This window comes from Canis lupus, chromosome 13, assembly GCF_011100685.1.
Source record: "Canis lupus familiaris isolate Mischka breed German Shepherd chromosome 13, alternate assembly UU_Cfam_GSD_1.0, whole genome shotgun sequence".
Classification (NCBI taxonomy): Eukaryota; Metazoa; Chordata; class Mammalia; order Carnivora; family Canidae; genus Canis; species Canis lupus.
In genome coordinates this window covers 24,139,849-24,165,790 of record NC_049234.1, presented here as the reverse complement: position 1 = coordinate 24,165,790, position 25,942 = coordinate 24,139,849, and the positions used below count along the sequence as shown (strand labels likewise).

General features: G+C 41.0%; 1 long non-coding RNA gene across 2 annotated transcripts in view; it reads right to left on the bottom strand.

The window, feature by feature from the left end:
- LOC111098549 overlaps positions 1-25,942 on the bottom strand; it is a 41,228-nt gene that overhangs the window by 2,859 nt on the left and 12,427 nt on the right. Inside the window, exons 1-3 of one of the 2 annotated variants that reach the window (XR_005368639.1) lie at positions 10,586-10,779; positions 9,730-9,851; positions 8,214-8,274 (exon numbers count right to left, since the gene is read on the bottom strand). This is a non-coding gene — a long non-coding RNA (uncharacterized LOC111098549). Of the gene's footprint in view, positions 1-8,213; positions 8,275-9,729; positions 9,852-10,585; positions 10,780-25,942 lie in introns of those variants that run through there. The other variant, XR_005368638.1, reaches the window with a different exon arrangement.

The following is a 25,942-nucleotide window of genomic DNA, read 5'->3' as shown; positions in this document are numbered from 1 at the left end:
AATTAGTATAGGGTAAATAACCTTTGACTCAGTGAAACAGATTTTTTTTCAGATAGCATGAAATTGGATTTTTTTTTCTTTTCATCAAAAGCCAACTAGCCTAGAACCGTACAGAGCTGTATAGAGCAGACATTATTCCCAGATAACAAGGAGTTCTAGCACTGTGCTTTTGCCAAATGTACTCCGGAGGGGAAAAAAAAACCAAAAACTTATGTTTCAACATTTTCATGGGTATGTGCAGTAGGTAGTAGGAACAAGAATAGCTAAAAGAAATGCAATAAGTGAAGATTCTATCCATAATACAGGGAATTACAGACAAAGCTTTCACAAATTCTCAGAGCTAGACTTTCAATACAGGTATAAAGTCATGCTTCTATGAAATAGAATTATTTGGCATATCTGGCAGAGACAAGTGTGAAATACAGAAGAGAGCAAAACAGAAAGAATCAGGCATGAATCAGTATGAACATCCAGATAGGAGCAGGAGAGCAATATTACCTATAACATGTTATTAAAGGACTCACCATCTCCTAAGGGTGGAGATGGAAGGTGTCAACTGGTTATCATGGCTCCATTAGGATGTCATCTGTGCCGTGAGATAGAAGCACTGTGCTAAAGTCAACCATAGTTGATCTTATGTATTAAATCAGTCATTCTTAACTAGGTCTTTGTGTTATCTTTAAAAAGCATCAAGTAAAAAAAGCACTGTTTAGGTATTGTTAGAAACAGGTTTTATAATAGCAGTTGCAGGTTCAATTTAGTTGTTCAGAGTGATGGAAGTTCAGAAATCGAGAAAAACTGACTCAGTAATTTTTCTCTTTGAAGTTCATAAATAGTAATTTTTCTCTTTGTTAGTAGAAATGCAAACAGGGGCACCTGGGTGGCTCAGTCAGTTAAGCGTCTGCCTTTGGCTCAGGTCATGATTCCAGGGTCCTAGGATTGAGCCCTGCATCAGGATCCCTGCTCAGCAAGGAGTCAGTCTGTTTCTCCCTCTGCTTGTGCTCTCTCTTTCTCTCTCTCTCAAATAAATAAAAATCTTTAAAAAACATGCAAACCAAAATTAAAAGTCGATAAAAATAAATACATTTTGTTAAATTTTAAAAGCATGCATTTTAAAACCTAACTTTCCAAAACCATTTTCTTCTGTTTACTATTAGTAACTTAAATAGGAGTACCTTAAAAAGGAATACTTTGGGTGTGGTCATGACACAGCATGGGTTCTAGAGTGCTCCCTGTTCCCTTTACTGTAAACAACTATAAAAGTGGGCAAAATAAGCAAAGCATTTTTGAAGAAGCCGGAGAGGAAGAGAGTGGAGTCAGTGCAGAACTGTGTACTAGCAAAAAAGCAGACACATGTGACAAGCTCAATGTTTTCTCAACCTTCTACCTTGGGGACCTTCCAGGTTCCCATATGTCACCAGGAAAAGAGCCCAAGGAAAGGACGGCACTCTTGTTAAGCTGAGGAGGAAGAGATCGGAGTGGAAGGCTCCTGAAGCCACTAGAATTCACCAGGCAGTGTACTAAAGAGAAAGGCACGGTGCAGATAGGAGTTTCCAGAATGCCACCTGGGGAAATGGATTTCTGGCCTAGGGCTGGATGGTACATATATAGAGAGTTTCTTCTAGAGCGGGAAGGAAACACTGCAATGCTTCTAGACTTCTGAGTACAAAGGAAAGAAATTAGCGTTTCAATTACTAAAAAAAAATATATGGGAACATTTGGAGATTAAACAACACACTTCTAAATGCTGCAGGGGTCAAAAAGGAAGTCACAGAGGACATTGAAATATTTCAAATGATCATAGCAAAAAGGCACCGTGTCAATAATTTTTGGAAGTATCTAAGATTGTGCTAGAGGAAAACTTACAATTTTATCATTTTTTATTTTGCACCCAAATATTACCAAATATTTGCACCTCATGCTCTGTGTTAATCACACAGATGAAAACAACTCAGTCCATCACACTCCCACTCTCCAGTTCAGCATATTTGAGGTTTCATAGATGGGCTTTGCAGATGATTCAGCTGTGAAACATCCACAAGTTCATCTAGTCCAGCAGTGTCTGAAACATAGTAGGAACTCAACAAATATTGGGGCAGCAATAGTTACCAGCTCAGTGGTTTAGCGCCACCTTCGGCCCAGGGCCTGATCCTGGAGACTGGGGATCGAGTCCCATGTCGGGCTCCCTGCATGAAGTCTGCTTGTGTCTCTGCCCCCCTCTCTCTCTCTCTCTCTCTCTGTGTCTCTCATGGATAAGAAAAAAAAAAAAAAGGAACTCAATACATATTTATGGAATAGATGGTTGAAGTGCTTGCTTTAACAGATGAGGAGGCCGAGAGGCAGGAAAGGACTTCCCCAAGGCCACCAAAGCCCTAACTGCTATAGAACGTGGGTTTGGGTCACACCTCTGTGGACTGTGGATTTTGTCCTCCCCAGACAATGTTTTCTGTCTTAGCCAGATCACATTTTAAAGCTTCGACCCCCATAACTTGAGTGAACCTTAATAACTAATTCTGTTTTTAAATTGTGCTGGCGGACCATCAAACAAAGGCATTTCATGAACATTCCTTTTCTCTTAACATCAGCTTGCTAGCCAGGAGTCTGATAAGAGGTGAGAAAGAAGAGCGGTGATACACACAAAACTAACACTAGGATTTATGCAGCCCCACTTAGCCCAGTGGAAGTGAACTGCGGCCACCCGCGCTGGCAAAAGCCAGCTTTCTCAAGGTTGCTCGCCTCCCAACACCGCTGTTTTTGGTTGATTAAACCTGTGGAACCAAACTTTCTTGGGGCAGAGCTGAGATTTAAGTGGAAGTACAGGTCAATTTTCTACCAGTGGAGAAATTTCACTGAAAAATCACATTGAAATTGAATTTGAAATGGACAATTTTAATTTTGAAATTGAAAATCAAAATTGGAAGGAAATTTTCCTTTTCCACCGAAATCACGGAGAAACAAAAAACACTGTCATAATCGACGAGGCTCAGGAAATGGTCAGATTTTGGCAACTCAGGCCAGAAGGGAGGCAGAAGTAGGAAGCGAGTGGCTAGAGGGGCTGGCACCCGAGAAGGCATAACATGACCTCCCAAACAAATCAAACAATAGCAGGCATTACATAGCATGAACTACATGTCCGGAGCTGTTCTAAAAACTTCATAAAACAAATATTAAAATACTCAGTCCTCACAACAACCCTACAACATAAGTACTATTATTAACCCATTTGACCGATGGCAAAGCTGACTCAAAGGTCAGTTAAGTGACTCACTTAAATTCATGGAGCCAATAGGTGGTGGAGTCAGGCTTTCGATCCAGGAAGTCTGGTTCCAAAGTCTATGCCCCCCCATGTTACACAAAGAGTCCCTGTTACTATGGATACCAGCTCCCAGGTGGATAAGCAGACCAGACCTTGAATTCTCCTCCACAGGTTGAAACCCCACAACACAATAACAGGTGCTCATTGAAGTGCAAGCTTTGCAAACAGTTAAGTGTATGGCAAGTACCAGTGATAACCAGTCCTTCCTTCCCCCATTCACTCCTTATTAGTCATTCGACCCATTAAGGAATGTGCGGGTAGGAACTGAATTAGTGTTCGTAAAGAACGGAAGACAGCTTTTTGAAAGAGAACCACAAATATTTATTTAACACCTACCAAACACCAGTTTCACAGATTGGATACTGACTGGGACTTAGAGAGTATTTACATGGTAGGTGGTCTGTGATCAGAAGGTCTGCGCCAGCCACATAGACTGCCCCTGCTTTTATGGGGCTTACAGTGTAGAAGGAAAGACAAATATTAATCAGTTAATCCATCAGAGAATGTATAGCTGCAGAGCGAATGAGGTGCTCTGAAGGAAAGAAAGACAGGTCTGTTATTAGTGATTCACAAAGGACACTGAGCCAGCCCCAGGACCTCAGAATCCCCTGCCTTGAGAAAAAGATGCTTGGCTGAAAGCTGGAGGATGAAAAGATGATACAAGAGCCACGCAGAGGGAGTTCCAGGCAGAGCCAGCAGCACTCGCAAAGGCCAGAGGGAGCAGCCCCTGGGGCTGCTGGCCTGATGGCCCCAAGGGAGCAGGGTTGGGGAGGTGAGGCTTCAGCAGGAAGCAGAGGCAGGCCAAGCAGCATCTGACAGCATTGGGATCTTTGTGCAAAGGACATTGACAACGTAGTGGCATGAAACGAGGAGCACTCAATGCATCCAAGGAGTGACTAAACAAATAATGAAACATGGATCCTTTGTCCTCTTCATCCAAACCTCCAACCTCAAGGCTTTCACACCAGCCCACAAAATTAGGCCAGCAGGGGTCCTCACCCAGCCACCAGATCATAGACCTTGGGTATCAGCGGAGAGTTAGACAGCATCTGGTCCCACACCACCTGCTGGGCAAACATTATTATCTCGCCCCCTCTGCAGCCCAGGCAGTCTCTAATCTCTGCAACACTGGATATCAGGAACCAGCGTAGGCTCAATAGCTGGCAACCAGCAAGTCAAATCGTCTCTATGAGTTCCATTTCTGCAAATTCGCAGAAGGCGACTGTGGTGTCAATTGATTATGAAGATGATGCAAACAGATGTTTCCAGCACCATACCCAGCCTTTGGTACATGTCCAATAAGTGACAATGTAATCTGAATTCAGCCATTTGTGTGGAGCTATAACTTTCTCCCATTTGCTTCTCCCAATAGGGGATGGCTATTAACCACCCCCATCCCCCGCCAAGCCATTTTGCAGATGATGGAGCAACCAAAGCCCAGACTGGTGAAGTAGCCTGCCAGTTGCCAGCAAGCCTTGGAACCAGAACTCAAGCCCACTTCATTCTGCTTTTAACCGCGAGACCAGCCAGACTCTGCTCTCACATTTAGTTGGAAGAGGTGCCAAGAATCCTTTGCACCTGTTGGAGGCTCACAGACCCTGAGGAGGCCTGGGCAGGTAAGAGCAAATATTTTGTAAACATGGGATGGTGAGCTAAAGCCCAGCCTTTCTTCGTGAGCTGGGGGAGTAAGGGGCAAGGATGCATGCCTGAGCTGGTCCTGTGTGGAGAGAAGCCTCCCACTGGCTGCTGTGCCTTCATGAGCTCATGCAGCCCTGAAGCTGGCATCTGTAAGTGTCTGGGCTGATGATTATGCCAGCCAACCCCGCAGGGGCTTACTCTGGCGGAGACGGCCACTTGAACATTCACAGCTTCCTGGGTTGTAGGACATTTCAAGGCTGGAGTAAATGTGCTATCTTTTCCCTAAAGCCTCTCTCTCCTTCCCTCCCTCTTGCAGTCTCCACCTCAGATTGGGAATGGTGGAACAGACTGAAGTTTTGGAGAACATTTGTATTCCCCGGGCCAGCATGTTTGCAGGATCCTTTCACAGTATTGGAGCCCGGGAGCAACACAACCTGTCACCAACCTCTGAGCTCCCTTTACCTGCACGTCCCTAGTGAGTACATCATAGATGTGCAAAAACTAATTCCTAAAATAGTAGGAAATTAATAAATGCAGCTCAGAAAGTGTATACTAGGTTTGATTGCATGGAGTTATATTTATAAGCAGTAAGACCTGACTCAGAATCTTCTCAGCGTGAAGTGTGTTGTAATGGCCTACTCTTCATCTAAAATCCTGAGTGATGCTAACCACACTGAACAGTCAAATTTCTGCTTGCTCTGAAACTATTCTCACTCTTGCTCTCACTCTCTCTCTCTCTCTCTCTCTCTCTCACACACACAGAGTATCTTTCAATCTACTTATGAGTTTCAGCAAGCAACTGTTGAACAGTTTAGCAAGCTATGAGTGACTTCTTGTTTGCTATCAAAGTAGGCAGGTACATGGTCCTAGGAAATGTACATGGGCTTTGGTGGCATATGGTGAGCCCACACTCTCTTGATGTGTCATTGGGGCAGTTACTTAACTCTGAAACTCTATCTCCAGTGGTAAAGTGAATATGATAATAGGAATTGAGTGACAGAGAGAGAAAAATCATGATGCAGTCATAAGGGGAAAGGATCCTAAGCTCAAACCTACTTCACTATGGTGAATGCCATAGTGCTTCACCCAGCAGTCACCCTCTCAGGATAGAGAAACCCATTCCTGTAGCTGCTGGGGGCATGGGATGCTGACAGCTCAGAGCTCAATACCTCCCCAGGAACTGCCCCCCTCTGGCCTTGCCCCAAGGTATATCCTTCTGGAACAACCCTTCTCCTGGAACAACTTGCAAGGGTTCAAATGTGTGGCCCTCTTTCTCAAGTCAGGGCAGCTCTGAGGCCTCCCCACAACGCCCACCCCACAAGTTCCAGAAATGCTTCAGGCTTGCAGCAGCCACCCTACCCCAGTCCTGCTTCTCTCCCTCTCTGACAGATGCCTTTACCTCTGTAAAAGCCTCGCCAGCTAAGTTTCCACCAGAAAATCTCCATTTCAGAGTCCATTTCTTGGATAGTTCCTATGAATGTCACTCCTTATAGCAGACAGATCTTCAGAAGTTGGATAATTACACATGATGGGGTTGGAATTCTTAGAAGAATCTTGAGATTTAAAGTCCAGGCTTCCTCTTGGCCTCTGTCCTTATATATGATAATGGGGTGAAGGAAACCCCAACACAACAGACTCCTATGTTTTAGCTCATTAGTAGTCACCATATTCTGGTTGTAGTAGTAATTTTTGTCAAGAAGTTGGATGCTTCATCATAATCAGGGTTTTGTCCAGTTTTCTCACCACAGAGGGACAGGCAGTCTAGGTCCCACTCAGAAACACTAAAATTTCTAAAAAATCTTCTTGAGATTTTTATTGCAAAATAATCTTACTGAACTAATACTAAATATAAACTTGAGTGATCAGAATTTGGGGGAGGTCATTGTACAAATTGTTAATGGTCTCTGCCATTCATTCACTTATTTATATTTTTGTATCCACCCATCCACCCATTCATCCATCCATCCACCCTACCATCCAACCACTATGTATTGTATACATTCTATGTGCCATGAGACATTTTAAGCTTTCCATACATGCTCTCCACTCATCTTCCAACAACAATATGAAGCTTAGGCCCAGCTAGAATTGTTCAAGATGACTCAGATAGGAAGAAGCAGAGTGAGAAATATAATCCAGATGCTCCCAAAGCTTATGCTTTCCTAATAGTTGTATCATATTGCCTCCCCCTCCCCAAGCATAGCTAAAATAAAACTCGGATTATGAAAAATGATACAAAGTACTATCAGATACAGGAAAAATTTACGTATATATAGGTGTCCCACGTAAGCTTTCCTGGAGAAGGCACAAGTTGGTCTTTCAAATGACCAAGGCTCATTTTTAGATAGAAAACTCAGCAATTTTGCTTGAAAGTAAGAGCATGGAAGGGGCCGAGGGCTCAGAGTCCTTCAGAGTTCTGTCTTCATCTGTTAATAGCTGTGTGACCTTGGAAGCCTTTCTTAGCCTCCCTAAGCCTTCATTTGGTCAACATGAGAAACCTCATCGACTTCTTGTAAAGCTTGAAGAAAGCATGAAATACATCTAGTCCAATACCTGAAACCACAGTGGACATTAACAAATGCTTGATTTGGGCCAACTCAAATCTCTAGCTTATAGTAAGAAATGGAGGAAAGCTCATTAGTCAGTTTCTCTAGTTTGTGCCTTAAAGAAGACTAAGCCAAAGGAGGACTTTGTTCTTGCCCTCCTATCTCTTATCACACTCTTGGTCATGAAGATCATACATTCACACACGTGCACTTGTGAACACACACACGTGCATACACACGCATACACCATATGCATACACCGTATGTTATGACATACGGGTGCATAACAGTGCACGGACACTCAGGCATGAGCCACAGGCTCGGGGGAAGAAGTACTTGGAATGTTCTGGCACCGTAATAAACCTTCACATGAAGTACAATGTGTAGGTTCTTAATTAAAATCTCTAAAGAACTGTTGTAGTTGGCAATATCGTCACCCAAAGCCATATTTACGTTGTTAATTATTCTAGTTACAGTGAATAAGAAACAATGCCCAGGCTTCCCATAAAATTTCCAAAAATTAAACCAGGGAAATGGGCAATAAATGTCATTTGAAATGGTACTGATGCCAGTTAATTGCAAGACAACTGTAAAATAATGGGGCATGAGGTGCTTCAACAATGCCTAATTAGTAACTATATGGACATTTTCTTGGAAAAAAATGGCAATTACATGGTGCAAACACTTAGGAGTCATCATCAAAGGCCCTTTACCGATATTAGCTAATGAATCTTCCCCACAACGCCCGGCAGGAGGCAGCACACGTCCTCACCCCTAGGGAGGGAGGGAAAAAAAAAGCCGAGATGTAAATGATTAGTCCTCTTCCTGCTTTGCTTGTCTAAAGTACAATTTGACACTCTCCACTGAAACACACCCATAGGGATCCTCAGGCAAGGAGAGGAGGATTTCTTTCCCAAGAAGTGCCCTGCCCAGGTGCTGTGTTGGGTTCATGTGGTAAATTCTTGGATTCCTCCTGTTGGCCAGCCATGCCTCCCAGCTCCCCGGCTCCCCACACTGAGCTGCTGGCCCAAGCGCAGGTGTGCTCTTGAACACATCAGCTTTTGCCCTTCTTCTCAGCAAGAAAGTTTTTTACCTCAAACATACGAACCCAAAGAAGGGGTGCAGGGGCACCTCTTCCTGTTAAAGCCACATCCACTTTCTTGGAACATAGTTTGCAGCTTTGGGGTTCAATCCAACTAGAAGGTTTAGCATTATTTTGGAGTATGGTTGATTGTGATGAGGTGAAAATATGAAAAAAGAATGAATGATATCTTGTATGCAGTAATAAATCCACATTAAAAACTTATGAACAACATGGGGTACATAGGTGGCTTAGTCGGTTAAACATCCGACTCTTTTTTTTTTAAGATTTTATTTATTTATTCATGAGACACACACACACACAGAGAGAGAGAGAGAGAGAGAGAGCCAGAGATACAGGCAGAGGGTGAAGCAGGTTCCACGCAGGGAGCACGGCACAGGATTCGATTCCGGGTCTCCAGGACCACACCCCAGGCTGAAGCCAGAGCTAAACCTCTGAGCCACCCGGGCTGCCCAAGCATCTGACTCTTGATTTCAGCTCAGCTTATGATCTCAGGGTCCTGAGATCGAGCCCTGTGCTGGGCTCTGTGTTTAGCAAGGAGTCTGCCTGGGATTCTCTCTTTCCCTCTCCCTCTGTTCCTCCCAGCCATCCCCACCCCCACCGCATGCTCTCTCTCTCTCTCTCTCTCTCTCTAGCAAATAAATCTTTTAAAAAATTTATGAACGACAATGAGAAAATGAAGAAGAAAGGGAAAGATGGAAAGGAACATAAAGAGGGAGAAAAAGAGGGAAAAGTAGTATGAGATGACAAGGAAAGGGAAGGAAATTTGGTGCCTTCAACTCTTTATAGCAGCACTATGAGGTGAGTATAGTTACCATTCCCATTTTATAGATGATGAAACTGAGGTATGGAGAGGTTAGCCTGCAGGGTCCTCTAGCCAAGAAACTGGCAAACTAGGCCCTAAACCCATCTACACTTGGTACTAAATTATTAGTTTTTCCCACAATACTGGCTTTATGAGGAGTTTCTTTGCCACCTTCCATCCTTCCTTGAAGTGCTTAGTTAAGCAATGTCCAGTGGGCAAGCAGAAAGCATTCTGGAATGTTACTATCCTAACAAAGTATTTGATGAGCTGAGATCCAGTTCCAGGTCAAATCCAAGTACAGTTTTCTTAGAGCAACACATACCTTTTACAGAAGAAGATTCATTATTCACTCTTCAGTATCACAATGGAGGGAAGACCACATAACATTGGAAGGATGAGCTTTAGGATCCAATAAACCTGAAAATCCTGGATCCTGTTCCTTATCTATAAAATGAACACAATAATAGTACCTACATTGTAAGCTGCTGCAAGGATTAAGTGAGCAAATACTTAGTGCCTGGCATATAGAAAGCACTCAGTAACTGTTAGCTATGTTTTGCAAATACACTGCCCCGATTAATGATCGCTAACGATCATTCCTTCACTCATGGTATAGTGCACTGATGAACTACATTGGCTTTGGAGTCACACAACCTAAATTTTGATCCTGCATCATCTAATTGCTCTCTATGTAACCGTGGGGGAGCTGTATAGCCTCTGTATGCCTTAGTTTCCTCATTAGTAAAAAGACTATGATAGTAACATCTGCTTGATTTTTCTTTTTTTATTTTTTTTATTTAAAGATTGTATTTATTTATGCAAGACACACAGAGAGAGGCAGAGACATAAGCAGAGGAAGAAGCAGGCTCCTCGTGGGGAGCCTGATGCAAGATTTGATCCCAGGACCCCAGGATCATGACCTAAGCTGAAGGCAGATGCTCAACCTCAACCACTAAGCCAACCAGGCATCCCTGCTTGATCTTTTAATAGGGCTGTTTGTAGGGTTGAAATGAGACAATGTGTATAAGGCATTAAGCCCAGCACCTGGCCAGTAATAAGAGAGCGATAAATGTTAGCTATTGGTTTTCATTCCAAATAGGCATATCTAGTACACAAGAGGGACTTGGTCCATGTTCTAATCCTATATACAAAAAAAAAAAAATTAATTTGAGACTCACTTGCTCAACAAACATCTAATGCACCCCTACTCGATGGTAAGTAGTATCCTATGGGCTGAGATTCAGATGTAAATAGCACATAGTTCTTGCTCTTAGCTGAGAGAACCATCTTCCAGTAGAGACAATGCGGTGAGGATCTTTAGAAAGGTGGGCAGACAGGAGACTCTTCTAGAGCATCCAAGAGTACTGAATAAATAAAGTATGTTGCAGTTCATGAAGTCTCCGGAAAATACATTTTATCCAACTTTCTTCCTTCCCAAGTAAGAGTTCATTTCATCTAAAGTGCTACTTCAAGAATGACCCACTGATGACTCCCTTTCCCCCAAGTGGCAGCCTGTCTTTAAACATCGCTACCAATAGGACATTTGTAAAGCAGCGGTTGCCACTGTCTGATAGCTCTGAAGTTTTTCCACTGAGTGGTTACCTGGTCCTCTTGAAATGTCACCCTTGGTCACCATCCCTCCTCTGGAACTGGGCGGAGTCCATGAACCCCCTCCTCTCCAGGGGCCTTCCCACATGTCCACCCCACGTCCCAGTCTTTGGTCTTTGTTTCTTTAAGGTGAATTCACAGACGTGCTGTGATGGAAGTCCAACAGATACCAGCATCTTTTCCCAGTGGTGAGCCGCCAGGTGCGGGGGCCACTGCCAGACTGCGCCCTAGGGCTTGGCACCATGCTCTGGTCTCAGCACCCGAGTCAACCCTACCCACATTTGTCAACTGGGCAGCTCTCCCACAGTCCCTTCTCCTTCATCTTTACTGGTGACCGAACTGTGCTCTAATGTCAGCCTCTGCATAAAAGAGCTGTGACCAAACCTGCCGTTGGGGCCTTAAAAGGTTTACCAGCCGAGAAAGTGACTATGTTAGGAATTTCTAGGCCTGAAACAGGGCCAATGGGGCTCCTCAAAGCATCCCCCATCAGGTAAGGCAAAAGCATTCTGATCTCAATCACAGGTACTCTTCCAAAAAAGAATTGCTCAGTTCTCCTGTAAATCCCCAGGACTGCTCACCCTTTCTGTAGATGGGACTCGTGGGCTGGCATTGATCAATGACTGTCTTTGGTGTCCTTTCCCTCCTGCCTAGAGAGCAAAAGTACAATGATGTCCTAAGCATTCAGCTTTTCCTTCAAGGCCTTCCTGAACCGGGTTCCTACTCATCTGCCCAGTCATATTTCCCACCACATGCACCCTACGAGCTCCCCAAGCCCCAGCTGACCCGTAGCCTCGTGAATAGCACTTCATTATTATCTTTATGTTTAGATTAGTTTTGAGATCTTTTACGACATTCAGTTATTCACTCCAAAATTTGATATTACAAGGCAGGGTCTGCTAAGGGTACAGCAAGAATTATTTAATTTTCCCCAAAATCACATGAGGCAGGTATGATAATTTACTTTTTTTTTTTTAACAGATGAAGAAGCTAAGTCTCAATGCCATTTAGCATCAAGCCAAGATCACATGGTTTGTGAATGGTAGAGTCATTTCTATCTGCCTCCAAGCCTGTGTCATCAGCCCCAGGACTCTGCTCTTCACTGATGCTCCTGAACTGCTGGAAGCTCAGGAGCAAAAGCCACTGAAGACAAGTTCCCGGAAGCCAAGCTCCTTGCACAGAGCAGAAGGAAAGAATTGGTCCTGTGGGGAGGTGATGGATGGAGAGAGGACAGGAGACTGCAGGCAAGCCAAGCACAAGGTGGACCAGCGCTGAACTGACACCCCCTGGTGGCACACAGGGGAGAGACGGCTGGTGGGAGCTAGGTTTAAAGGGCCCTTGGGGAAGGAATGAGCACTTTGCAATGGAAAGGTAGGGCTCACTTGCAATGATGCAGATGGAACTAGAGAGCATTACACTAAGTGAAATAAGGCAGTCAGGAAAGGCATATACCAGATGATTTCATTCATATGTGGAATTTAAGACAGAAAATAAATGATCATAGGGAAAAAAAGAATGGCAAACCATGAAACAGACTCTTAGCTATAGAGAATAAACTGGTGGTCACCAGAGGGCAGGTGGGTGAGGGGGATGGAGGACATAGGGAATGGGGATTAAGGATGCACCTGTGATGAGCACCGGGTGATGCACATAAGGGTTGAGTCACTATATTGTACACCTGAAACTAATATTGCACTCTATGTTAACTACCTGAACTTTTAATAAAAACTTTAAAAATAAAACCAAAAAAAAAGGAAGAAAAAAGAAAAAGAAAGAAAGGTAGGGCTCTGTGTGGACACAGTGAGAGGAGGTAAGCATGGGAAGCTGCCCACACAAAGGCCTGAATAGTGAAGCATTCCTTAAAAAGAAACAAGGAGACCTGAGTAGCTCCGCCAGTTAAGTGTCCAACTCTTGGATTCAGCTCCGGTGATGATCTCAGGGTCATGAGATCGAGCCCTATGTCAGGCTCCATGCTGGGCGTGGCATCCAGAGAAATTCTCTCTCTCTCTCTTAAAAAAATAAATAATTAAATAAATAAGTAAATAAAAAGGATTTCAAAGGCGAGTAATACCCTTTCTGCCAGAGGATCCCTCAGAACCTTGAAGGAAAAGGTCCTAAAGGCACCAACCTGTTCCCAGCCCATCTCCCAGGTAGGCAGCAGTTATGGTGCCCTCTCCCCTATCCTCCATTCAAAGAGTAACATCTGGGGTCATCATCAGGGAGACACACAGAGACTGGATTGTGAAGGCATTCGAGAGCTCCCCTCTGCCCTACCAACCTTCTTCCCACCAAGCTCCCATTCACCTCCACAGCAAGGAGATCTTTGTGAAGACCAATATCAAGCCCTGCACACAGTAGTGAGAATTTATTAAAAATCTAAAGATTACAACAATTCCCCTGATGGTGTCTTCAGGCTTGTACAAAAAAACAATTTCATGAAAGCTTACGATACAACATAGAAAGTGTCATGAGTGAGGCATGCACCAAATTGGGACTGGCAGGCAGGTTTCATCTGGATCATCTGCTCTGGCTCATTAGTAGTGGCTTCCTGAAATGACTTCTAAAGGATTCTAAAGTTGAATCCCGGCTCAGCCAAGAAAGTGTGCCATCACTAATTAGTAACGTGTGCCAGAATTTTAAGGGAGGGGAGTGAAATTTAAGGGAGGTATTATGGAAGCAGAGAAAGGGCAATGAACACATCCCTGGGGGTTAGGGACGACCTATGGAAAGTGGGGTCTGAGATGAAGGGAGTTGAGGTAGGTAAAGGTGCTAGGGGAGGAATGGAAGGGAATACTTCTCCGACATAGAATAGCTTAAGCAGAACCATGACTGTGTGGTAAAGAAGAGTGTGTTCAGTAGTTGAGTCTGACTCAAGCGTAAAGAGGGAGAGTTAGGGGCAAAGGAGCTTGAAGAATAGACTAGAATCGGGTTGCGTGGGACTGTTTGCCCCTCTGATACACAGCTGACTTGGCATCAGAAGAATCATCATATATATGCTTATTTAACAGGGGCTAGTGTTCTATACACCCTAGAAGTGTGGGTAATGGATTACCTGTCCACTTCACACTAATGGCTGATTTTTAGCATCCCTCCAGTGTTTCTCCCACTTGAAAGAGTGAAGTTCAACGATACAATGTGTTGAACAAAATTAGAGACATGAGGGCTAAACCTTCTTGAGGGAGAAAACCAGAGCTGTTGAATATTTCCAGGAAAGTTCATTAGAACCAATTTCTCAATCCCTACTTCTACATTCCTGACATACTGTTCTTGAACATCTCTGAAAAAAAGGGGGGGGCTATGAAGCAACCACTTTTATTGCAGAATCATTATAGTGCATAATGATTTCTACATCAGCATAAATTGAAATGTATCCCCCTGTCATCACCATCCCTAGTCATTGTCCTTCTCTCTGGAGCCAGATAGATAGAATGGACATAACCTCTCTTCCACAAATAGATATTTGCATATTTGGACATTTCTCATGTTTCCATCCTTATTTCTGGATCTTCACTTCCTCATCCTAAAATTTTACAGCTCTTCAGTTGCTGCTCTTTAGGAGGATGTGCAGGTTCCTCATCATATAAATGTCTCCTCCTGGACGCACTCCAATTTTCTAGTGTTTCTCGTAGGCTCTCGCATCTAAATCTGGACAGTCCTAATCATTTAAGATTGCCAAGCCTTTAAGGAAAGGATAGATAATTCCACAGTCCCCCGTGAGGTCTTCAGCAGCAAAGTCTTCTATGCCATAGAAATGCCAGAGACCTCTGAGAATCAATCACTTAGTGGATTCTCTGCTATTATGGGAAAATAAAACAGTGACCCAGGAATATCTACTTATATTGATTGACTCTGAAGGGTGTTAATATCACTTTGATTCTGCATGTGAGGAGGATATTCACCCACACTTCACTCCCTTAAGAGACAAATTTCCAAATCAGCCATAAGGTTAATTCTTAAAACATGTTCATCATCAACTATCTTATGTGCCAGTCCCAATCCAGATGGCATTTGGCTTAACACTTTATTAGCTGACAGAATGGAGATCTCTAAAATTGAGACTTGTTTGGCTTCTTCTTTATATACATTTGGACTAATTTTCAGTCCTCTAATTAAACCTTTCTATGATTGACAGAAGCATGACAAGCAGATCTGCTGACGGAACTAAATACTTTCAGTTTTCTCTCCAAGACAATAGACATCCAGAACATTGGAGAAAAGAGAAATGTTGGTAAAAGTAAGAAATCATTTAAAAGGATATGAGCATAAGGATAGCACCAAGAAGAGGCCTTTGACTGGATGGAGGAAGGATCTTGGGAAATGTGTGGACAGAAATGGTTATCTGCTCTTCTCCAGGAAATTAAACTCCCAAGACAAATACACAAAAACGCCCTTAAACAATTGTCCTCACTCATGGAGTCAAAACCACTCTTTCCTGAGCCCCACAGCATAGCATGAAAGAAGTCAGCAAGCAGAGACCATGGAGTCTGTAGGTGTGAGTGTGAGGACTGACTTGCTTCTTCTTGGCAAAGCATGTTAGTCTTCTCTCTGAACCTCAAATACTGATAGCCAGCTGCTTACATCTCAAGAATTATTGAGTGAGCTTCAAGTTATCTAGATTGGTAAATAATCTTTGTGTTACTGGGAAGTGTTATATAGAAAGGTCAGACATTAATAATACCAAATTCTGCCTCATGTAATTATTCATACATACCACCCACTGGAATATAAAAGCCAGACAGCAGGATCTGCTGTCATCTCAGCCTCCTCTGTATCTAGTATAGTCCTGGTCATGCATAAGAGCTTGAAAAATGTTTGCTGAATTGACGTCCATTGAATTGAATTACTAACCTGCACAGTCTTTGGGGACAATTGTAGAATCTCATTTTACATCATCACCATCACCTTGCTCCGAGCTGACAGAGGAAGTGTGCAATAACTGGTGAGTGAATGAGTGAATAAATTGTGAGGACCTGGAAAGATGGTTCTCAACTCTGAATGCACTTTAGAATCACCTGGGGTGCTTTTAAAAATCAATCTCTGGGACCCTGCCCCAGAGATTGATTTATAAGTTCCCCAGGATATTCTAATGTACCATCAAGGTTGAGAACCAATCACTGCAAACAATAGGAAAATAGAATGAAGAGTCCTACCCCCATACTTTTTTTCTAACCATTCTAGGTTTTAGATTCTTGAGGGAAATAAAGCATTATGAAAGCTATGGCACTCTAAAATGGAAGAGTGATACAGTTACTGCTTTAAAACACCGTCAAGAAGTGGTTTCCATCAGTGCTAGCTGATGAACCCCTTGGCAGCTCTCACCTTGGCACACACTTGACCTGGATATGGCTGAGCTGTGAAGGCAAGATCAAACACCATGGCCATTTCTCAGGACATCCACTAGCCCAGGTGTTCTAAGAGGCTGCCACCTTGTGGCCACTCTGCACACCCTGTGCCCAAAATTATAGCAACTTCCTTACAACAGATTTATCTCAGGCTGCTATAGGTTTTTCTCTTTCTCAAATTATGTGCAAAGCCTACTGGTATATATTCCAATATTTCTGGAAAATTAAATAAGGATTTCTTGATTCTTCACCATGGGTTCTTGGTTCTCCATGCTGAAAAGAATGCTTTGAATATTAACAGCAGGCACGATATTGCAGTTATATGAGCAGGTGATTTCTTTATCACCACTGAAGAGCAAGTGACAGATCAAGAAACAACAATGTACTCAAAAATAAACCAGGCTTCATTTCTAAGGGGAAGGTACTGGTTATGTCAAATCCATTTATAGGTGTTTACTTCCATGAAAAAGAAGTGGAACAGTAACATGGCCATCATTCTCATCTCACAGGTGGAGAGAATGAGGCCCCAGGAGTGAATCATGTTTGTCAAAGTTGTGTGGCCAACTTTTAGATGAACTCAAATTGAGAACCAACCTTTTAAATCAATGTCTTCAGAAAATGAAAGTCCTTTTTATCTTAAAAGGAAAAATTCAGGAACAGAAATTCAAATGTCAAGACTGGATATAAATGTGTGTAGGTGGGAGACAAAATACACATATACACACAGACCCACATAAATTTTTTTAAGAATTCATAGTGAGGATTAATTGAATAACAGAAAATTTTACTTCATGAACAATTTTACTTTATAATACTGTTAAAGAAAAAAAATTTTAAGGACACAAACGAATTCAAACAAATATCTGTATTTTCAAGTTTTGTCAGACCTGCTATAATGAGTACATAAGATTCACTGGAAAGTGAATCAAAGGGCATCTGGAAACTAATATGAAGTATGGATTTTATGCTTCACACCAGACTGCTTCTGTAAGTGGATTAAATGTGCAAAAAGTGGAAAGAGCTGTCCCTGGGTCCATAGAGACCTGGCTTTGTATGTCAACCCTATCACAAGGAGCTACAAAATTCTGCAGAATTTGCTTGACTTCTTGGGCATCAATTTCCTCCCTGACAACTACGAATGGTAATGACAACCTGCTAATAATTCTTATTGCTATTAAATAAAATAAATATCCCCAGACACAGGTCCTCAGACAGGTAGTACCAAAATATTAAATGAATGGAGAATTGTTTCCTTCACGTACACTATGATTTTTCTTAGAATATTGGTCCCGTTGATCACATTGCTGATGAGTGGGGTACAAAGTGGGTTACTACACCACTGTAGATGTCAAGGATTTTTATAAGGGTGCTAGAAACAAACCATTCACATCATCAGAAAAAAATATGAAAAGGATATTTCAGACAACTAAGAGAAGTCAGGGACATTGCTGAAGGATAAGCATGGTCATCACAGTGGGTAAATTGCACATTTGGGTGCGGTTTTAGGAGGTAATTTTTGGAACAATAGCCTTAGAAAGCAGCCTGTATTCAGCTACCAAGAAGGAATGGCTTTTGATTCTTACCTGACTGTGTCGTGAGCCAGCTGGTAGCTAGAAAGTCAAATCTTAAAGGAAGGGGTCTTGGGCTTCAGTAGCCACAGGCCATGCACTCAGAAATTGCTGTTGAAGGATGTGACTTCAGAAGCTTAAAGACAAAGGCCTCCCTAAACAAAAATCTCCAAGCCAGACATTAGAGGTGGAAGAGGTGAATTTCAATTGAAACTAGGAAATCTTCCTAAAGGCTACCTATGAAATACTTTGTCCTCTACCTTATAATGCAAATGCTCATATTCATCTTATTTCTTTTGTTTCCCTGCAGCACTAGTAGGATGAAGGAAGGATGATGTTTGTGAAATGAATGAACACACAAAATTTTAAAAACTGATTGTGACATGTGTAGTATCTCTCCTTAACACATCGGGATGGAGAGACTAGACATAAATGAGCAAAGCCTTTAAAAATAAAATCATTATCTGTTTTAAGAATGAAGTCTAGACTTAGTGACTTAAAGCACTAAAAGCTATTGGCATTAAGATCTAATCAGGTTACTTAAAGGGGATAAGACATTACTACAACATATCAAGAAATGTCAATCTCTGTAATATAGGAGATGCTCAATCGTGATTTGTGTTCTACTCTGGCAGAATGGATACTTACCTATAACGTGTGGTTGGAGGGGCACAGGATGATCCCAGATCACCTTAACCTCAAAGGAAAGGATTTCCTTATCAGGATTCTACAGAGCCTGATACTGCCATTTTTTTCCCAGTTTAAGGACCATCCCCAAAAAGATTCCAGTAAAAAGCAAAATATGTTGCCTTCAAAGAAGCCCCATTTGGCCTGGCTTACTTTATCATGTATAAAGGAAAAAACCTGAAGTGGAAAGCAGGAAGAAAGAGAAGAAAGAAAAGGAAGGGAGGTAGAGAGGCAGGCTCCTGATACCTACCCATCCAACCTCTCCACCTGAACTGTCCAACATGGTAGCTTCTACTCGCAGATGGATATTTAAATTTAAATGAACCAAAATTAAGTAAAGTATAAAATTCAGCTCACCTGTCACATTAGTTCTATATGAAATGCTCAAAAGCCCCATGAGGCTACTTAATAGCTACCATATTTGTTAGGGTAACTCAGAGCATTCCCATTACTGCAGAGATTTCTTTTCTTTTTTTTTTTTACTGTAGAGATTTTTATCAGACAGTACTGCCGTAGTGAGTGAGTCCTACTGAAGAGCTGTATCATATTCTTGAAAAGTGGTGGACAAGCACATTCTACTAGCGGGGGGGGGGGGGGGGGGGGGGGCGGGGAACATAGTATCTTGTCCTTCTTAACTTTGATGTATTAAGACAAAAAAAAACAAGAAGGTATTTTGTTGCAGATTCACTTCCAGGGGAAAAGGACAGGATGGGTCCCAGAGAAAAAGATTTAGCCATGACAAGCTAGTATCTCTTCCTCAGCAGCCCCAAATGAGAACAGTTTACCTCTGGGCAATAAATGGAGAATGACATTGAAACACACATTTTTCTGTAGAGCTAAAGGACTCTGACCATGTATTGTACACAATATGAAGTTCTCATGGCAGAGTGGGATCCTTTGTTATCTTTATAATTTCAAGGTGATGGAACACCTCCATATATTTTATAGATAGAGTGGCTGCTACCTGACCATAAGGATTTTATGGGAATCAAGATTATGGAGGCTGGATTTTTTTTTTAAGTAATCTGAATTCGAACCCAGTGTAAATGACTCAGAAGTCCAAACCTTTAAATCATACCATGTGTCTCTATGAGAAGGAAAAAAAAATCATGACAGGGTTATTTTAGCCAGAAATAAGTACATGGAAGGCCACTATGGCAGGACCCTCTACATTGCATTGACAATGATGGGGAGCTTATGACCTGATCATAGTTACAAAAGACTCACAATATTTATGGCTTTTCTGGATCTCAGTGTCCTCTTATGTAAAGAGGTTGGACCAAAAGATCTTAAGCTCGTTTCAATCCTACATAATTGTTGAATACCCTATATTTCTATTAAGCATTCAATGTGAAGCCTCTCAAGTGAGGATTACTTTATTATCTAGTAAAAATGGTTTTATTGGCACATATTCTTTTAGTGCTAAGAATGGACATCAGTGCACATTAGCTTGTCACAAAATTGATGGTTAACAAATTAACTCAGTAGCCAATTTCTTTAATGCATGTGAACCCTGAAAGGATATCTTAATTAAAAAGAAATTATTTTTTAAAATAGGGCTATTGTCAGTTTTTGCTAGATTCAGTACCTGGAAAATGTTAGCATATATATGTCATCTTCGTGTGCACGTGTGTTAGTTTCTGCCCCTCCTGTTCTCCCAAGCGAAACATGTTTATGCTTGAAGCTGTTTTGTGAATCCCAAGAAAGCATTTGAAGAAAATTAAAAATCTCTGCCAAAAACTATAACCATCACCAAGCTTGGTCATAAACTTTAATTGGAAAACTGATATTATGTATCTTTATTACATTTTGAAAGCATGAATAATATATGTAATCGTCCAAGGGCTGAGCTATGAACGTTGCTTTATTATTCACACATAAATAAAAGTGTACTGTATTATCAATTAGTGTCCAGCTTCTTTCGAAAAGTGAGAATAAAATCTGTTAAACCTCAACTGGTGATTTACATTCTCAAACATCTTTATTCACAAGCCTAAAGAGCAGGCTATTAACAGTCGCCAAAACAGTTGCCAAGACAACTTATCTCTGGATTTAGTATTCCTGCATCAGGAAAGACGCCTACGAGGAATTTAATTAACTAACGCCAAATCCTCTTTGGCCAAAAAAAGATGGATTTTCCTTTAACTCAAAGTCTCTAGAGAATGAGATTCAATGGAATGAGGGTAGACACAGACACACGAGACAGACATACACACAGTCACAGATGCTGGGATTTAATTATAGTAGAAGGCTAGTTTTCAGGTGGGGTTTACATAGAATCTGCCTCGGTAGTTCATGCAAGTTTATTGAATAAATGTAAATAAATATGTAGCTAGGATGCTATATATATATATACTTACATTATATATTTTATATATAATATAGGTATGTATCATATATAAATATATATTTACATTATAGATTCATATACATTTATATATTTGTTCATATGTAATTCATTCAGTTGTTCATTAATTCATGCACGCATTCATTTTTCATTTACTTTCCTTCCTCCAACCCTCTTCCCAGAAAGAAATAGGCAGTTTATGGAAGTCAACTGAAAGAATATTAAGGATCAAACACGAATCAGATATAAAATTGATAAGGAACTTTAGAACTGTTAGAACTAAGCTTCATAATTGGTTCTGAGCTTCCAGGTAACCATGGCAATAATCAAAATAGAACAAATTATATGGTTTACATTATTGCTCACAGAGGGGAAGGTTTCAACTCTCCTGAGTTCTAACATTATTTTGGGAGGGGTTGTTTGAAAATCATGTGTATTTCTGACTAGCATTATCAAATTCCTAATATAAGTGCCATACTTTGCGTGTAATGTTTCTTTCTCATGTAATCCTCACTACTCATCACTAAAGCCCACTACCTACTGAGCTAGTAGAAAGTGCTATGAAGCTTGCTTAATAGTATAGTTAGTATATACCTGGATGACACAGCCTTCTTTCCCGCATGCTGCTCCTCTAAATTGGTGTCCAATCCAAAGCTCAGGATGTGAGGTTGAGCTTTAACACACTATCTCCCATCTTTTAGGCACCTTTTCCCCACAATGGGCAATAGTTGGCTAATTTCCCCATCCCATAGAAGCTCCAAATACACATGCTAGCAATACCAGAGCTACATAGTGTTTTGTCCTTTTTAAGCATCTTTGCATATTTTAATCCTCACAATGAATAAGAGCAAGAGGACAAATCCTGCTTCTCCATTTATATGCATTAAGAAACATGGTTTCTGTTAAAACACAAGTTTTTGATTGCTACTTTAGTGCCCACACTTCATATTTCCTTTCTTCCCGTAAATAATCTGGCAACTAAATCATAACTCATGCATCTCCAGGATATTGTTTAGTTCATCAAACTAGTCATTTGCTAAATAGGAACGTGATGACTTAATACAGTTTCAGGATATTCCTAATTGTCTGCCTCAGGATGTAATTTTGAGCTAGCAAAGTCTATCAGGTAGTGTTAGCCCTCTGACTTTGCTCTTTTCAAAAGATTTTGTTTTTGTTTTTTGCTATCCTAGATCTTTTTGCCTTTCCATATGAATTTCAAATCTGTTTGCCAGTCTCTACTCCCCCATGCCCAAAAAGCCTCCTGGAATTTCAACACAACCCTCCTGGATTGTGTTGAATTGTGTTGAATCTTCAGATAAATTGGAGATAATTGACATCTTAACAACATTGAATCTTCCAATCCAAAGACAAAGAAAATGTCTCCATTTACGTAGGTCTTCTTTAATTTCTCTCATCAATATTTTATGGTTTTCAATATACAGGTTTTACCCATCTTTTGTGAGACTTATCCCTATTTCTTATTTTTGTGCCATTAAAAATGACATTTACTTTAATTTCCAAATATTTGTTGCTACTATATTTAAATACTATTGAGATTTTTCTCCAGCAACTTTGCTAAATTCATTTACTAGTTCAAATATCTTTTTTTGTATCCGTCAAATTTTCTACATAGACAACGCCACCTACAAATAAAAACAAGTTTATTTCATCATTTCCAATCTGGTTGCAGTTACTTTCATTTTTCTTGCCTACTTGTACTAGCTAGAACCTCCAATACAATATTGAATAGAGCTATTGAGAGCAGATGTCTCTGTCTTGGTTCTGATCCTGAAAGGGAAATGACTCTGCCTTTCACCACTAAGTATAATATTAACTGTATGGTTTTTTCATAGATGATCTTTACCAGGTTAAGTTCTCTTTTTTTCCTAGTTTTTATTAGGAGTTGATGTTGCATTTTTCTCTGCTCTTATGCAGTTTTCTTATCTATGTATACTGATCAGAACTCCGCTGAAGACTGGTGAGGGGAGCTTTTGTAGCTTTCCAGGGGTCTCTCTGTACCCTACTCTCTCTCTCTGTCTCTCTTCAGTACTCCACTCTGTAAACTTTAGCCATCTTGGCTTTCTTGGACTCCCACATCCATTTTTCCAACATGGACACCAACGGGCTCAGCCTCAATTCCTCCCAGCAGCAACACAACCTGAAACTCTCTTAAGGCAGTAATCTGGGATAATGGTAGAACTCATCTCATTTGTTTCCTGTCGTTCAAGGATTATTGCCCTTTGCTGTGTGACGTCCAATGTCTTAAAAATTATTGTTTCATATGTTTTGTCCAGTTTTATAGTTGCTTCTGCAGGACACTTAACATAGTCCCTGTTTTCCATCTTGGGTGGAAGCAGTAATCTTTCCTGGGATTACTGGGATTTTCACGCATGCACATGCTTTGGCCTTACTCTAGACAGAAATCATGGGGTAGGTCTTGAGAATCTGTACATTTTTAAAACTCCACACTGAATTTATTGACAATCCTGGCTTGTATAGTCCAGATTTACCCTTACTTTATATCTATTGAAACCTGAGTTCTATGGGTTGAGTCTTAGTATGACTAGGACTCTAGCCCTGGGTTCTCTGCCTCTTTAAGTTTAGTTTCTTCTCCTCTTTCCTGTATGCACAACCAATGTAATGTCTGCTGCAGTAGCACTAATGCTGGGAATGCTAATTTAATTTCACATATTTTAGTAAGACTTAATATCCTCGTGTTTAAAAAAAATAACTCTAATATAAATTGGGCTGCTGGACAGAAATTGAGTGTTTCTTGCCCTGTGGTAAATATTAGATGAGGAAAAGACAACAAATAGTTCTATTATATATATGTAATCATCTACCTAGAGAGGAAGCCATCAAAGTTTGGATGCAGTGAACATTTGCCAAGATTTTATGTGATTGGATACCTTCCCAAGATAATACCACCACGGTAACTGCACTGCCCAATGGTATTGGTTACCCGTAGACATACTTTAAAACACAGCTGGGTAGTTATGTCCTCATGATGTCCTCTTGAAAAATTCTAAGGGGCCTTAATCGCTCCCATCCCTGAAAAGCTAATGTGCAGGGCACATAGCAGTATTTTTGCCTTCCTCACAGTGTACAAAGAATGTGTATTTGTACAATGACACCTGTACCTTCTCAAATGAATTACCCAGGTAACTGATTTCATGGAAATTACTGATTTCCTATTTCTCCTATTCATTTACTCTAGAAATATTCAGAAATTTAGAATATGTGATAATGTATTACATAATATGAATATACGATTATGAACACATTTATGACTATGTAATTTAAATATACATAAAATATGAATATAGATTTATTTCTTCTTTTCTGGTATTCTCCCTGGGAATATCTGAAAAGCAGATAACTGAGCTATATTAAGTTTAATTAATATTAAACAGAATTAGGTTGGCATGTCCCCTGACTCCTGTGGTGCCAGATTTCTGATCTCATGGGTATCTAAACTGGCTTACAATGGATGAATACGTGAAGCGTTCTTTCCATTTGCGATTCTTTGGTAATGAGCACACCCTGATAGTAATTCCTTAGGACTCTCTGTACCCTCTGATATACCACTGATTTTTAGGGAGTCAAAAAAATCCCTTTGGCAGTGCCTAATCCCTTTATGCAAATCTTAACTCTGTGAAATTTCATCCTTTTGTTCTTCAGATCATCTTTAAATTATTCATAGCCTGACAAACAATATGTAAGCAAAACAATGGAATTTTGTTATAGCCCAACAAGTTGCTTTTAAGCCCAAATGCTCTTTAGACTGTGTGATTTGACTGCTGAGGATTTAAAAGGTTAGATGGATTATGTGTACACCCACAGCCAAAAACTAAGACTGTCAAAAAAAAAAAAAAAAAAAAACTAAGACTGTCCCACCAACCTTAATAAGAATCTTGGTCGTGTGCAAACCCAGTTGATGAGGAACTCAACTCTGTAATGGGGTTTAAATATAGGATCTAGGACAGCCCAGGTGGCTCAGCAGTTTAGCACCGCCTTCAGCCCAGGGTGTGATCCTGGAGACCTGGGATTGAATCTCGCATCAGGTTCCCTGCATGGAGCCTACTTCTCCCTCTCCCCGTGTCTCTGCCTCTGTGTGTGGTGTGTGTGTCTCTCATGAAAAAATAAATAAAATATTATATATATAATATATTATATATATATAATATTTATATATATTTATAATATATTTATATATATATATATATATATATATATATAATCTAGCCCAATCCCTTGATCAGGAGAATCTTACTAGAAAATAGTAATCATGGACATATTTTGTCTCAAAGAAGCATTAGAAATCATCCAATGTTATATTTCTCAGATTGGTTGAGAAGAGGGACAATAATCAGAATTATCTGGCACAGTGAGGAAGAGAATGGAAGAGTATTGAGCATATACATTTTGTCAAAGCTCCAAAGAAATCCTTTTCAACTTCTAAGAATTTACAAATTGCTGATCCAAACAACGCTTTATAGCTCAGGCTACACTTTAAACCATCCAGGGAGCTTTCAAAAATCTTACCATCCAGGTCCATATCACAGGCCAAATTAGAATCTCTGGGTTGAACTGAGATACCAATACTTTAAAGAATTGCCTAGGAGAGGTTGGGGATCTAAAGGCCCATACATAGTGTGAAATGTGCTCACACTGGACCCAGGAGAAGTACCCAGCTCATATTTGAGCAGCCACAAAGAGTCTCTCCCTTCCCTTTATACACCTCTCCAATCAAGAATTACTGTGCCTGGGGATACTTGGGTGGCTCAGCAGTTGAGCATCTGCCTTTGGCTCAGTGCGTGATCCTGGAGTCCCAGGATCGAGTCCCACATCGGGCTCCCTGCATGGAGCCTGCTTCTCCCTCTGCCTGTGTCTCTGCCTCTCTCTCTGTGTCTTTCATAAATAAATAAATAAAATCTTTTAAAAAAAATTACCGTACCCTCCAGGGAAAGTGTTATCTTTAAATTA